Source organism: Etheostoma spectabile, unplaced genomic scaffold (genome assembly GCF_008692095.1).
Source record: "Etheostoma spectabile isolate EspeVRDwgs_2016 unplaced genomic scaffold, UIUC_Espe_1.0 scaffold00018524, whole genome shotgun sequence".
NCBI lineage: Eukaryota > Metazoa > Chordata > Actinopteri > Perciformes > Percidae > Etheostoma > Etheostoma spectabile.
Window position 1 is genome coordinate 134,805 of NW_022604303.1, and position 13,966 is coordinate 148,770.

Consider the following 13,966-nt stretch of genomic DNA (forward strand, 5'->3'; position numbering starts at 1 on the left):
TGAGCTTCATTACATATCTGACATTTTTTCTTTCCCTTTCAGGTGGACAATGTGGCAAGATTTCTGGGCTATGTGAACCGAGATAATGTTGATTTTAAATTTATAACAGATTTCAATCTGGTCAGGGACTATTTCCACAAGCTTGAAACTGTAGGCCAAAGCAAACAAACCATGATTAATTATCTAAAAAGTTTAAAAAGGTTCATGAAATACCTAACCTATGCATCCAACTTCCGGTTCGAAGAAAAAGAGATCTATGCTGGCTGTCCAAGCTTCATTGCATTCCTTGGCCACCTACAGACTGGTTTCTCAAGGAAAGTGGGGAAAGAGGTGAATAGCATGAGGTATGCTGTTGCTTAATTTTAATTATTATTATTGTCATTTTCATATAAAAACTTCTACAGTAAAATAACCATTGTATCTCGCTAATACTTTCTTCCATTCTTCAGGTATAAATTGATGATTACTGGTGTCCACAGTCCCCACGAGTGCCATCATGTCCTCAGGGTGGCGAAGAATGACTTTCTCACTGTCGTTGCAAAGACAATGGAGAATAAACCACTGACAAGGGTAGACCGCCATCTCTTCACTTCATACCTCGAGGCCGTTTTGGTGTTGGTACACCTTCAGTGTCCCGGTGTGGTGGAAAACATGACAGTAAGTCAAATTTTCCCTTGCACTGCCAAATGATTCTATTGTCTATTCACTTAAATTCTGACCAAAAAGCTAAACCATTTGTTTCATTGTCTTTTTAGGTCCAAGAGTGGCTGAACCGCAAGAAAGTTGGTTCTCCTGGTAGCCAAATTGCTGTTATTGGAATTCAGGAGCACAAGACCGCAGCTTCTCAAGTGGCTTGTTTTGGACTGTCTGAAGAGGAGGAAATGGTGATTAAACGTCTTAAATTATCTTAATGCATATTGTGTCAACTGTATGCAAACTCCTTATATGACACCATTTTCCTATTTTTTTACAGTGGTTCTCAATTTTCTTTGAAACCGTCCGTCCGGAGCTGATTTCATGCGCTTCTGCAGGAGAGGACAACACATGCAACAAGTTCTTCATTTCCTCTACTGGGCGGCCCATATACAACGCTTCAAACGATCTCAGTCGTTTCCAAAAACAGTAAGTAAATATATTATTAGTAAACAACATTGACCTGATTTTACTTGTAATTCACTGTGAATCACTGAGAAACACAGGCAAGCTTGGCAATAACATCAATAAAATGTAAATGTTTTCTGCTTTCAGTTACAATTGCCCAAAAATCACAAGCCAGGCAGCCAGGCGTGCATTTGAGACAGCAATCAAAGGTTCAAAGACCAGCACGGAGCAGGGTCTTGTTGCAACCTACCTGTCTCCCAGCAACGCAACTGCCGACAAACACTACAGAATGACCCAGCTGGAGCACGTCAGTGAAGCCTTTTGGATTTTGAAGGATGTGGCTAGAGATGCAAAGTAAGTCCATCGTAAAACAAAATCTATTTACTTTTTCATTTACTTTAAATAAATTTCATTTGGTTGCATACATATTCTAATTGTATTCATTTGTTTATTTTAGATCTGACGGTGAGCCATCTGCAAAGCGTTCCAGAGGGGTTGCTGCTTCGTATTCATCTCCAAGAATGGACGAACAGACTGCATTTGACCTGCTAACACAGTCGTTTCCTGTGACGATTAGTGGTCCGGCCCCGAAGAAAAGGAAGCGTTCCCACCTCACAGGCACACATGACCGAAGCTGTTATGACAAGTGGCGAGCACAACAGCTTGAAATGAGGACACAACTAGTACTTTGTAAGTATTCCAATATAAATATATTATACATATTTATGTATATTTAAGAGTTGACTAAAATATGTTTTTCTTTCTTGAATGAATGGACAGAAACTAACAATTTTTTTTGTTTATTCTTTCCATAGCAACATTCTGCAGGCGTCTTCCAACAGAAAGCAGACTTTTGACCTGGATGGCCAGCCAGGAGTGGACCACAAACTGTCCTAACGTAAAGAATGTCCTTTCCCAGTGGAGGCCCCAGGAGAGTGTGGCAGGTGCAGCTAACGAGAAAGCCATTTTCAAGCTCACAAAGATGCAGAAGTGGACTGGACTGGTGGCAATTGACATTCCAGGCAAGGGAAAAGGCGTGGTCACATCCAGACCTTTCCATAAAAACGAAGTAGTTTGTGACTACCATGGGAACGTAGTGACAAGAGCAGAAGGCAGGGCCATTCACAAGAAGTCCAAAGAAGGAGAGATGGGCTACATGTTTTTCTTCAAGGATGCCCAAGGTGTGGCCAAGTGTATTGATGCCACGACCAGCCATTGCAAATGTCATCCCGACAAAGAAACCTTCGGCAGGCTGATAAACCACTCAGGGAAACGGGCAAACCTGAAGCCCAGGCACTTTGCTATGGACGATAGCGGCAGTGTCACGGATGTCATCTTGTTCTTTGCATCAAGAGACATTAAGGTAAATGAGGAACTGCTTTTTGACTATGGTGTGAAAAGGAAATTGTTTGCTGGGGAAGGACTGGAGCTTGACTGGCTTTAAAAAAAACAGTGTCAACACAACACACATTAAACATTCCACACTGCCGAATACACTGATCCTTTAATATGTACATTTTGTTTTGATTACTTTGTGATTTTTTTTATTCATACATTTTTTTGACTTTTTAAAAGTGAAGTTGGGTCATTTTTTTATTCTTTTTAAAAGCAATCTAACTTAATAACTGTCATTAGATAATTATAATGTAAATAGATTGGTATTGAACTAGCACTTTTTCCCTAAATCAGAGAATGTCAACATATGTGGTGTTTTTTCCTGATTTAGTGAAAACTTTGAGTAATGTTATAACATCAATATTTAGGTAGTGATGTTGGTTTTTCCAAAGATGCATTACTCAGAGGCAACAGCCACATGGTAAAGACTTTTTTTTTTAATCATTTTCTTTTTTCCTGCTTTGTTGTGCGTTTTGAAAAGTCATTTGGATGCTGGATTGAAAGACACAACCTCAAGGAAAGAATGTCCATTCAAAATGACATCAGAAAGTTTTGTCCTAGATAGAATGCTGCCAAAAAAAGGTTTAGTTTTTTTTCAGCCCCAAGTTGTCTAATCATTTGCTTAACCAGATGAAGCAAAACCTCTTGAACAGAATTGCAACAATATGCAACTTTATATTTTTTATGGAACCACATGTTTATGTCTTGCCGGTATCTATCATTTTGCAGCTGCATGGAGTAACATTTATTCACTGCTCAATATGTGTTATTTGATTGCAACACTTTTTCCCTTAATCAGAGAATGTCAACATATGTGGTGTTTTTTCCTGATTGTGGGAAAACTTTGAGTAATGTTATTACATCAATATTTAGGTAGTGATGTTGGTTTTTCCAAAGATGTCATTCTGTTGATTGCAACCAAGAAAATTAAGGTGAACGATGAACTCTTGTTTGATTATGGAGTGGACTCCGAGTCTTCTGAAGGAGAGGGTTCTGACCTTTCTTGGCTCGGTTAGGTCAACGCCAGACACTCATTCACTTGTGGTTAGGTCCCATACCCGGGCACTACACCAGTTGTGAATCCAGCTGCCTGCCAAGACACCTGATTTCAACGCCAGACACTCACTTTGGACTTGGTCCAATTCTCCACCTTTAATGAAAGATCCTAGCAAATGGTCTCCAGCAACCAGCCAAACCACTCCAAGACACCTTCCAAAGGGGAAAGAAGTCAGCATGGACGTAGTCATACAACATCATAATCAGGTCTGTAAACTTCATAAAAAATGTATTTTAACACTGCATTCTGTAATTGCCTTCGACCTTTCTACCCTGCATCTTTTTCTGATCATCATGGCGGAGTCACCTAATGAAAAGTAATTATGTTGGATGATACTGTTAGCTTGCACCTTTGTAAAATATCTGTTTGTGGATTCTTAGAGGATAATACAATAATGTTTCTTTTACATTCATGCTGCCTGCATCCTTCCCAACTCATCGATGGATGTGCAAGATCCTCTGTTTTGTTACCAGCCTGATCTGCATCAACCTGCATCCAGCTAAGTGCCTCCAGGCCTGGGTGTTGACCTCCAGGTCCACTAGCCTCACCTCCAAGCACCAGTAAGTGGCTCTAAGCCATATTGGTATCAGTGGAAATTATGTAAATGAGTGTTAATATTACTAAATTGTTTATCTCAGGACTTGCTGCAGTCAACAAGAATAATAGCATGGTGTTAAAAAAGTAAATAATGCTAATTCACATTCAATTCCAACTCAAACCATAGCCCAGCACCATTGAACACATCCCACAATTCCTCTGCATCACTGGGTTTTGCTTCAGAAACAGCATTTCTGATGTCACCCCCCAAGGTTTCTATGGGATTGAGATCTGGGGAATCTTCTTCATCTGGAACCAAGACATTGCTCCGTACTGGTGTTTTTTGGGTCCTTGTCTTGTTGAACGACCCACTTCAAAGGCATTTCCTTTTCAGCATTGGGTCACATGACCTCTTCAAGTATTCTGATGTATGGAAAATGATCCATCCAATGGAAACACAGCACTCTCTCTCCTGTCAAACACCATCAACAAACAGCAGCGTGCACACAGGGGCTGAACTAGCACTTTTTCCCTAAATCAGAGAATGTCAACATATGTGGTGTTTTTTCCTGATTTAGTGAAAACTTTGAGTAATGTTATAACATCAATATTTAGGTAGTGATGTTGGTTTTTCCAAAGATGCATTACTCAGAGGCAACAGCCACATGGTAAAGACTTTTTTTAAAAATCATTTTCTTTTTTCCTGCTTTGTTGTGCGTTTTGAAAAGTCATTTGGATGCTGGATTGAAAGACACAACCTCTGGGAAAGAATGTCCATTCAAAATGACATCAGAAAGTTTTGTCCTAGATCAGGGGTCTTCAACAGGGTGTCTGCGACCCCTAGGGGTCTGCAGAGGTACTGCATGGGGGTCGCGAAAGTTTTGGTGTATTAGACTTTTTTTATGTCCATTTGAATAGCTTTTATGCATGATTACATGCAATTGACAGACATTGTTGATCTTGGCAGGTATCAGTTTATTGTGTTATGTTATGTTTATAAATGGCAGTGGCATGGCCCCCCTACTCACTGTGCCTCGCACATGTTTAAAATAAAAACATGAATATATGAACCTTTGTATTATTTGAGTATCTTTGTTTTGAATGCACAATAACAAGGTACATTTACACATGGCACTATAGGACTAGTTTGATATAACACAATCATGATGTTGGTTTTTCAACAGATGCATTATTCAGAGTCATCAGTCACATTGTAAAGGAATTTTTTATTTTATTCTGTATTTCACTTTTCACTTTTGTGTTTTCAAATTGTGTTATTGATATTGCACGCATCTGAGTTATGATTATCAATTTGCAGCTGAATGGAGTAACATTTATTCACTAAGTCTGGTAACATCAACACAACTGTGGACTTTGTTAATAATGACAAGAAATACACATTTGCATCAATCTCTGTGCAATGCAAATACACAGTGCCATTTGTACTGAACATGGGTTGCGCAATAGGAATCAGACCCATCAGTCACATTGTAAAGGTATTTTTATTCTGTATTTTCACTTTTCACTTTTGCCTTAATCAGAGTAAGTCAACACATGTGTTGACTTTCTCTGATTATGGGAAAAAAAATCTCACTTTGTGTTTTTAAATTGGGTTATTATTGATATTGCACCCATCTGAGATATGATTATCAATTTGCAGCTGAATGGAGTAACATTTATTCACTAAGTCTGGTAACATCAACACATGTGTGGACTTTGTTAATAATGACAAGAAATACACATTTGCATCGATCGCTGTGCAATGCAAATACACAGTGCCATTTGTACTGAACATGGGTTGCGCAATAGGACATTTTTGGGGTTTTAGGCCGATTGCGATCACGCATGATATCGACAAACACATTTCAACATATGTGATGAAGCAAAAATTGAAAATTAACAATAATGGGGCAACGCCGCATTATTCCGAAGCTTAATATGAGTGTAAAGTCAGACAATACCACAAGGCACACTATAAAGCAAATGTCACAATGTCACATGGTGTTTTCTCATCGCGCGCGCACTGGTGCTCGGATGTCAAAAATGTGAATATTCAAATTTGCTCAAAAATTACGACTTATTAAGGGGTTTTAATGATTTAGAGAAACATTTGCGTCGTTAGAATTTTAGAAATTTGGCTACAAATGCCACTCGTGACAGGGAAACACATGTGTAACGGGGAATTCCACGGATGTGGTGCGCTTGCAGCACATGTGTTGCAGAAGCGGCACATGTGTGCCTGAGTCAACCTCACACATTTTTTTGTTTATTCTTTCCATAGCAGCATTCTGCAGGCGTCTACCATCGGTGAGGAGACTTGAGACCTGGATGGCCAGTCAGGAGTGGACCACCAACTGTCCGGTCGTCAAGAATGTCCTTTCTCAGTGGACGCCCCAGGAGAGTGTGGCAGATGCAGCAAATGAGAAAGGCATTCTCAAGCTCACAAAGACGCAGAAGTGGACTGGACTGGTGGAAATGGACATTCCGGGCAAGGGGACCTTTCCAGAAAAATGAAGTTGTTTGTGACTACCATGGTAACATAGTGACAAGAGCAGAGGGAAGGGCCATTCACAAGAACTCAAAAGAAGGAGAGATGGGCTCATGTTTTTCTTTAAGGATGCCGAAGGTGTGGCCAAGTGCATTGATGCCACGGCCAGCCATTGCCACTGCCATCCCGACAGAGCAACCTTCGGCAGGCTGATAAACCACTCAGCGAAACGGTCAAACCTGAAGCCCAGGCACTTTGCTATGGACAGTAGTGGCAGTGTCATCTTGTTCTGTGCAACAAGAGACATAAAGGTAAATGAGGAACTGCTTTTTGACTATGGGGTGAAAAGGAAATTGTTTGCTGGGGAAGGACTGGACCTTGCCTGGCTTCAAAAAAAAAAAAACATTGTCAACACAACACACATCAAACACACTGACGCTTTAATATGTAAATTATTTTTTGATTATTTTTTATAAATAAACTTTTTTGACTTTTTAAAAGTGAAGTTGGGTCATTTTTATTCTTTTTAAAAGCAATCTTACTTAATAACTGTTATTATATAATAGATTGATATTGAACTAGTGCTATTCCATTGGACTCAGGGCAGAAGCTGTCATTTTGCTCAATTTGTGGTATTTTGATTGCATCACTTTTTTCCTAAATCAGAGAATGTCAACATATGAGGGTTTTTTTTCCTGATTGAGGGAAAACTTTGAGTAATGTTATAACATCAAAATTTTCCTTCATGTAACCACATGTACCGTGTGTAGTCTTGTACACTATGTTGTGATGTTATGTCTTGGAAACTATGTTGCTATAAAGCTGATTCTGTTTCTGATGCATCTGAAGTGAAGTGTGCCTGTTGCAGTGCTCCGTCTCTGTCTTCTTACTGAGTGCTACTGTGACACAGAGTTTCCCTTTGGGGATCAATAAAGTACTTCTGATTCTGATATAATAGCAATGGTTCCAACCAAATATCAATAATAATAAGGATTATTAAATACCTTAAATAATCGTATCATAAGGGTGGGGATTTTTTCAAACAGAAAGGCAGCCTGTAGGGCTAACATAACCCCCTGGCCACCGAATCCCCGCCACCAACCATTTCCAATACACGATTTTAAAAAACAAGGTTTCCAAAGGGTTGCACAAAAAGATAGTACAGAATAAATAAATAGATAACACAATAAAAAAACAATATATATATCTATCAATCTATCTATCTCTATCTATGGTCCAATAAAGTAAATACAATAAATTGCACTGCTGGCATATGGTAAAGGTGTCCACATAATATCATCACTCTACCTGGTTTTAAAAGCCAAATAAAAGGTGGGTTTTAAGAAGAGTTTTTTAAATGAGACATAAAGGAGGCCCGTCTAATGTGCAGAGGCAGCCCATTCCAAAGTTTTGGAGCTGCAACGGCAGACGCACGGTCCCCCTGAGCTTAAGCCTAGCTTTAGGCACCGTCAGGAGCAGCTGGTCAGCTGACCTGAGAGGGGTGTAGGGGTGTAGCAGCTCAGAGCAACAAGGTGGAATAAGGCCATTCAAGGCTTCAAAAGCAAATAAAAGAATTTCAAAATGAATCCTAAATTGGACAGGCAGCCAGTGGAGTGAAGCTAAAATAGGTGAAATGTGCTCATTCTTGCTTGCGCCTGTTAAAAGACGTGCAGCAGCCTTTTGTACCAGTTGAAGACGAGCAATGGAGGACCCACTAGCTCCCATATAAAGTGCATTACAGTAACCCAGCCAAGTGTTCAGAAAGGCGTGGATTACTATCTCAAAGTGCTGTCTCTGAAGGACTGGTGTGATTTTTGCCAGCTGCCTTAACTGAAAAAAGCTAGACTTCACCACAGCTTTAATCTGGCTGTCAAATTTAAGGTCTGAGTCCACTTTCACACCCAAATCTTTTACAATTGGCTTGCAATACTGCGCCAGAGAACCAGCATCAACTAGGGCGGAGGTCACAGAAGTGCCACTAAAGACCATGACTTCAATGAGCGGCTTCCGTTTCCCCCTCTCTTTCTCCGGTCGATATTTAGAAAATGTCTGAAACCTCTGCTGTTCACATCAGCGATTTATAGAATGCGATGGTGGTGGCTGCCAGAACCACCCCAAAGTGACGCTCACCAGAGAAGGGAGAGGCAGGAAACCCTCTACCGCCTCCCCTTGTCCGGTCTAAAAACTTTTCTAAAAACTTCTAAAAGATTTTCGACCCGGGAAGGGGATATGCAGAAGCGGGAGACTTTCCCCCACTTTTGCATCTTTTTAACACTTTAAACAGGCCCCAGCAGCCTCAATAGCCAGTTATTCCTGTGGTAACTTCCGACCTACTCTATTTTGCGGTGTTTAACGCCTCGCGTCGACAGGGAGGTGCAAATAAAAAAGAACCAAAAAACCATAAATCACACTGATCATAGAAAAATTAAAAGTTAAAAAAAGTTATGAGTATGAAAACTCTTGTTCATCACATTGTACTTAATAATTGCAACCACATTGTTGTATTTATTGTTGCAAAACTTGTTATATACTGTATATAGTTTGTTTGTTACCATGACAACACCATTGATGCTGTCATGGAAATAGTTTTCTAATCAGCAATAAATATAACAATTTCTGATCAACCCATATCAATTTCATGCTTAAAATAACACTGGTTAAAGCCCCGCCCATTTCAAGACAACCCGACCCACTTCCGGGTTAGGCCCCGCCCAGTCCGAGTACAGCTACGGATACAGATTTTCATGTGGTAAACAGATACAAATAATGCTGTACTCGCTCATCCCTAATGCATAATATATAATATGCAATGTACTGTCAATATACTTTTTAATATTAACACAAAAATCAGTTTTTTCATGTTACTGAAACATTTTATTCTCTTAAATCCTCAGACATACAGGCCCCTCTCTCACTCCTGCAGCATCCACCTCCTTCCCTGTCATCAGCAGCAGCACAAAAGTGAGCTGGTGTCTCTGCCGTGGACGAGCCCACAGATCAGGAGCTGCTGGAAGCCTCACAGGACCAGGGCCAGCCCTTGCGACCTCCAGCAGCTGTGGAGCAGACGGCAGAGACACCAGCTCACCCGCCAAGTCCTGGAGCTGCCAGTCCCTCGCCACCTGGAGTGCAGGAGTTGACGGAGCCAGCTGTCCTCCCTCCCCCACCTCTTGCTGGCAGTGCTGAGGTAAGCCTGTCTGTCAATACATATCAGGCCTCTCTGCTTCCCTCACACATACAATGTTTTTCTTTTGATATTAAAGTGTCCTGTGTGGTTCTCTCTCCAGCTGTTGCCTGCGTCCTGGCGGGCCGCTCTCACTGCAGAGCAGCAGCAGTGGATTGGCGGGAGCTGTTTACCAGGAGCAGCAAGGGGAGGTCCCAGCTCGTTAAGGAGTTGAACGTGTGGTGGTACCCTCCCCAGACCCGGCCGATCTATTCACAGCCTCCCGCGTCCCCCAACCCCTTCTTTACATGTTGACTGTTCCTGTGGATGGCAGGATCTGACATGCCCCCATCCTTTGCGCACAGGTACAATGACAAAGGCTGGGCTGTACAGGACCATCCGGAGGGTTCTGGACATCGACGGCTGGTATCTCCTGGCCACTGAGTACCTAGAGTGCCGTCGGTGTAAGAAGAAGGTCGGAGGGTGGTCACAGGGCCTTATTAGGCATCTGTCCCCCACCCCTACAGCTGCCAATTCCCAGCTGTACTTACGTACAAGTAAGAAATATCAGTTTGTGTTTTACATATTGTATGATGTATATTCCTTTTGCTGTACATAATGTTTGTTTTGTTCCTGCAGGCTGTCCTGTGACCTTAGGGTGGTGGCACAGCTGAGGTCCCGCACTTTGGGGTACAGTGCTTCTCGGCTGTACAACACCCTGCGGGAGGCACACTCGGATGCCTGGATGCGGAGAGCTATCGCGTACCTCGGCGTGTGCGAGCAGTTCCTGGCCTTGTGCGCGGTGAGGAGGCAGTTCTCACCACCACCTGAGTTGCCCCCTCTCCCCTACGGCGGTTAACAGTCTACAGTCATGACATCCTGGCGCGGCTGGAGGAGTACAAGGCCAGGATCACGTCAACCTTCGGATCCATCTTAAAGATGGATTCCACTAAGAAGGCAAGTGAAGTTTGTGACAAATTTTCTTTGCAGAGCTGTGTTAATGGACTCACAATAACATGTGGAATAACATGTTGAATCTCTGTCCTTAAGGTGACGAAAAAGCTCGCAGGTACCGCTGCAGACACGGCTGCCACGTCCTCATCAGTGTCCTCACCTGCTCCGAGGGCACAGAGGGCCTGTCCCCCATGGCGGCCGGGTTGATGAGGCGGTACCGACTCGCCGAGGTACCACCCCCCCCCAGCTGATCTACGTGGATCGCGACTACTGCAACCGAGACGGCATGTCCAAGACAGCTGCCTTGTTTCAGGTGTGAAACTGACACTTTTAATAGCATTATATATATAAGTATGAGATTAATTTAGATGATTTTTGTGTGTGTGTCTGTGTGTGTGTATATGTTACGCTTATGAAAATTAAACCAAATTTTTTTTGTTCTGTCACAGGAGTGGGGACAGCTCGTGGTGAGACTGGACATCTGGCATTTTGACATGCGGCGCTTCGCATCAGGTGTCACCACAGAGACCCACGAGCTGTTGCCCCCTTCATGAGACAGCTGTCTCATTGCATCTTCAAGGTGGACTAGGGAGATGCCCGTCGTTTCATGGAGGCTAAGCGGTCGCAGCTGGAGGGGCAGCACGGGATGGTTGGCCTGACTGATGCCAAAGTCATCAGGAGGATCTCCAGGGAGGAGTGGAGGCTCCACCATCGCCGGCGGACACGTGGAGCCGAGGAGTCGACACTCCCCATCCAGGACCTCCTAGAGACCTTTGGCGGACCAGCCGGGCGCAACATCCTGGACATCCCATTGCTGGATGCTCTCCGCATCCAGGAAATTTGGAGTACGCAGAGGACCCACCGGGCGTGCAGCTGTACACCCAGACCGGCAGGCTGACAAAGGGAGGAGTCAGCCTGCCAGTTTATCGCTGCGCGAGGGGATCCGTGTCACTCGAGTCCTTGCACCTCCACCTCAACCGGTTCATCCCAGGTACTTGCATGTTTCTCACAGCTTGTGCTCAAATAATCTGTATTAACATAAAACTCTAATTTGTTATCAATAACCTGCCTCCTCAGGGACGTGCGCCAGTGCATTGCACTTCCAGGCGTTCCTGGTCGATGGACTAGTGCGGTGAAAGGAGGGCCGCGCAGCTGCACCCCCGGTCGCAGGAAAAGGTGGGACCTCTGCACTCCTTCTGTGGCCACCTCAAGCACGTCCTTAACCTGAAGAGCCAAAGGGTGCTTGGCCTTCCTATGGTTAAGGACTTCACCAAGCCTGCTGAGTACACAGGTATGTGTGATGTCAAAACAATTTATTCAAACATGATATCAATGAGGAAAAGGAGCACTAACAAATCCTTTGCTTTGTGTTTCTGCTGTACGATAGTGGAGCTCATAGGAGTTGAGTACCTGTACCAGCAGACTGGCAGAGTGCTTGAGGTTGTCAGCTTGGACCCTGACACTCCGGACGAGGCTGCTGCTATCGAGTCCCTTGGGGAGGACGAGGATGAGGTTATCGAGGAGGAGGTTGAGGACCCAACTCTCTTCAAGCCCGATACCCTCTCCTGCAACACAGTGGCAGCAGCTCGGTCAGGGGATCCAGCTGACGCACCCCCGTCTGAGCCATCCGGTACCGCCGCCCCTCACCACCATGCCTCTTCCAAGGCCCCAGAAGGTCTTGCTTCCAACCAGTCCTCCTCAGAGTCTGAGGTAAGTTCACTGACTGACTACCGACTGATGTTGATGACTGTGTTAATAATAACTGAATATAAAGTTAAACGTTTATTTCAGACAATATACTCCCAGTATAAATTTATATATATATATATATATATATATATATATATATATATATATATATATATATATATATATATATCCCAGTGCTCTCTTTACTCTCAGTGATTTCCCTTTCTTGTCAGGAGGAGATGCAGGGTCCTGATGGTCAGCCAGGATACCAGCATGTCCTGAGGCTGGCCCAGGCCCTCCTGGAAGCACGGAGCCTTCTGGGGCTGTCAGACAGGCTCATTGTGCTCTGGCATCGATTGCCAGAGCACAACAAGAGCAGGGTCGTCTACCCTCCCAGATAACGGGAGAGGCAGCCTAAGGGGCGGTTTAAGGCTGCGAAGGGGACAAACACCTCCTGTCCTGGAAAGGAGAGTCTCCAACGGTGAGACTCTTTTAGCAATTATTATTATATTATTTCTATAATTCCAACATGCTGTGTAATAACCCACTCTGAGCTCTCACTAACTCTTTCAGCAGCCTTCTCGGACCGAACTCGGGCCCTGCAAACTGGCCCAGTGCCAGTCGCCTGGTGGAGGCCATTTGCAGCCAGCTCTGCCAACTCCACCCAAAAGGCGCGCGGTCCGGGGGGATCCGTCGGGACAGGTGGGCCCTGCTCCTCTCGGACTACGTGGCCATCAGAGCGGCAGTGCTGGCCAGTGTTGTGGAAGTTTCTGTTCAGCGAGGGAGGAATTTGTAAATGAAGAAGAGACCTTGTTGAAACAAAAATAAAGACAGGCTAGAGACTGGATTAAAAGTTTAGATATTCGGTGAAAGAGTTTAATTATTTTCTCGAGAGAACAATCAAACAAAATGACGAGAATAGCAGTTCACAATGAAACAGAGTAACAGAGTGACACCACAATTCTGGTGAATACAATCAGTAATACACTTCTTTATATGCAGTGCCCCCAGAGGAAAACCAACCCTTGTTTGGAAACCAGTTTAATCTCAAACATAACAATCAGTGGACCTCAGGCAGACAGTTGGAGCTCTTACGTATTTCTGAATCTGTCCCTCGTGTGTCCAAGTGTCTTGACCGGTCATTCTATCTTAGCTAGAAAAGGACATCTTGTCTCTTGGATAGGCTCTGGTCTCGACCTGGGACCTGCTATGATAAACACCGTTCTAGGCAACTGTTTCTGTCAGGCTCCACGTCATCCATCCTTGGTGGGAAAATGCAAAGTCATAACATATCCAGTTGTCTCCTACAAAGAGATCACACTGAGGACAGATACAGGAACCAAATACTCTGAGAGCCATTGAAGATATTATTATGAATAATTAATATGAAAATCATTGGTTATATGTAATTTTCCCATTACATTAGATAATGCTGTTGAAACACAGAGAGGAGAAATGAACACTGTCACTAATGCATTTTCCCTCTATCCGAGTCTTAAAGATGGCGATCAGCTGCTCAAACCACCACCCTACCCTCCTCCAGCACCCAGGCCGAAGGGAGAAACACCGTCCGTGTCTCCCCCAG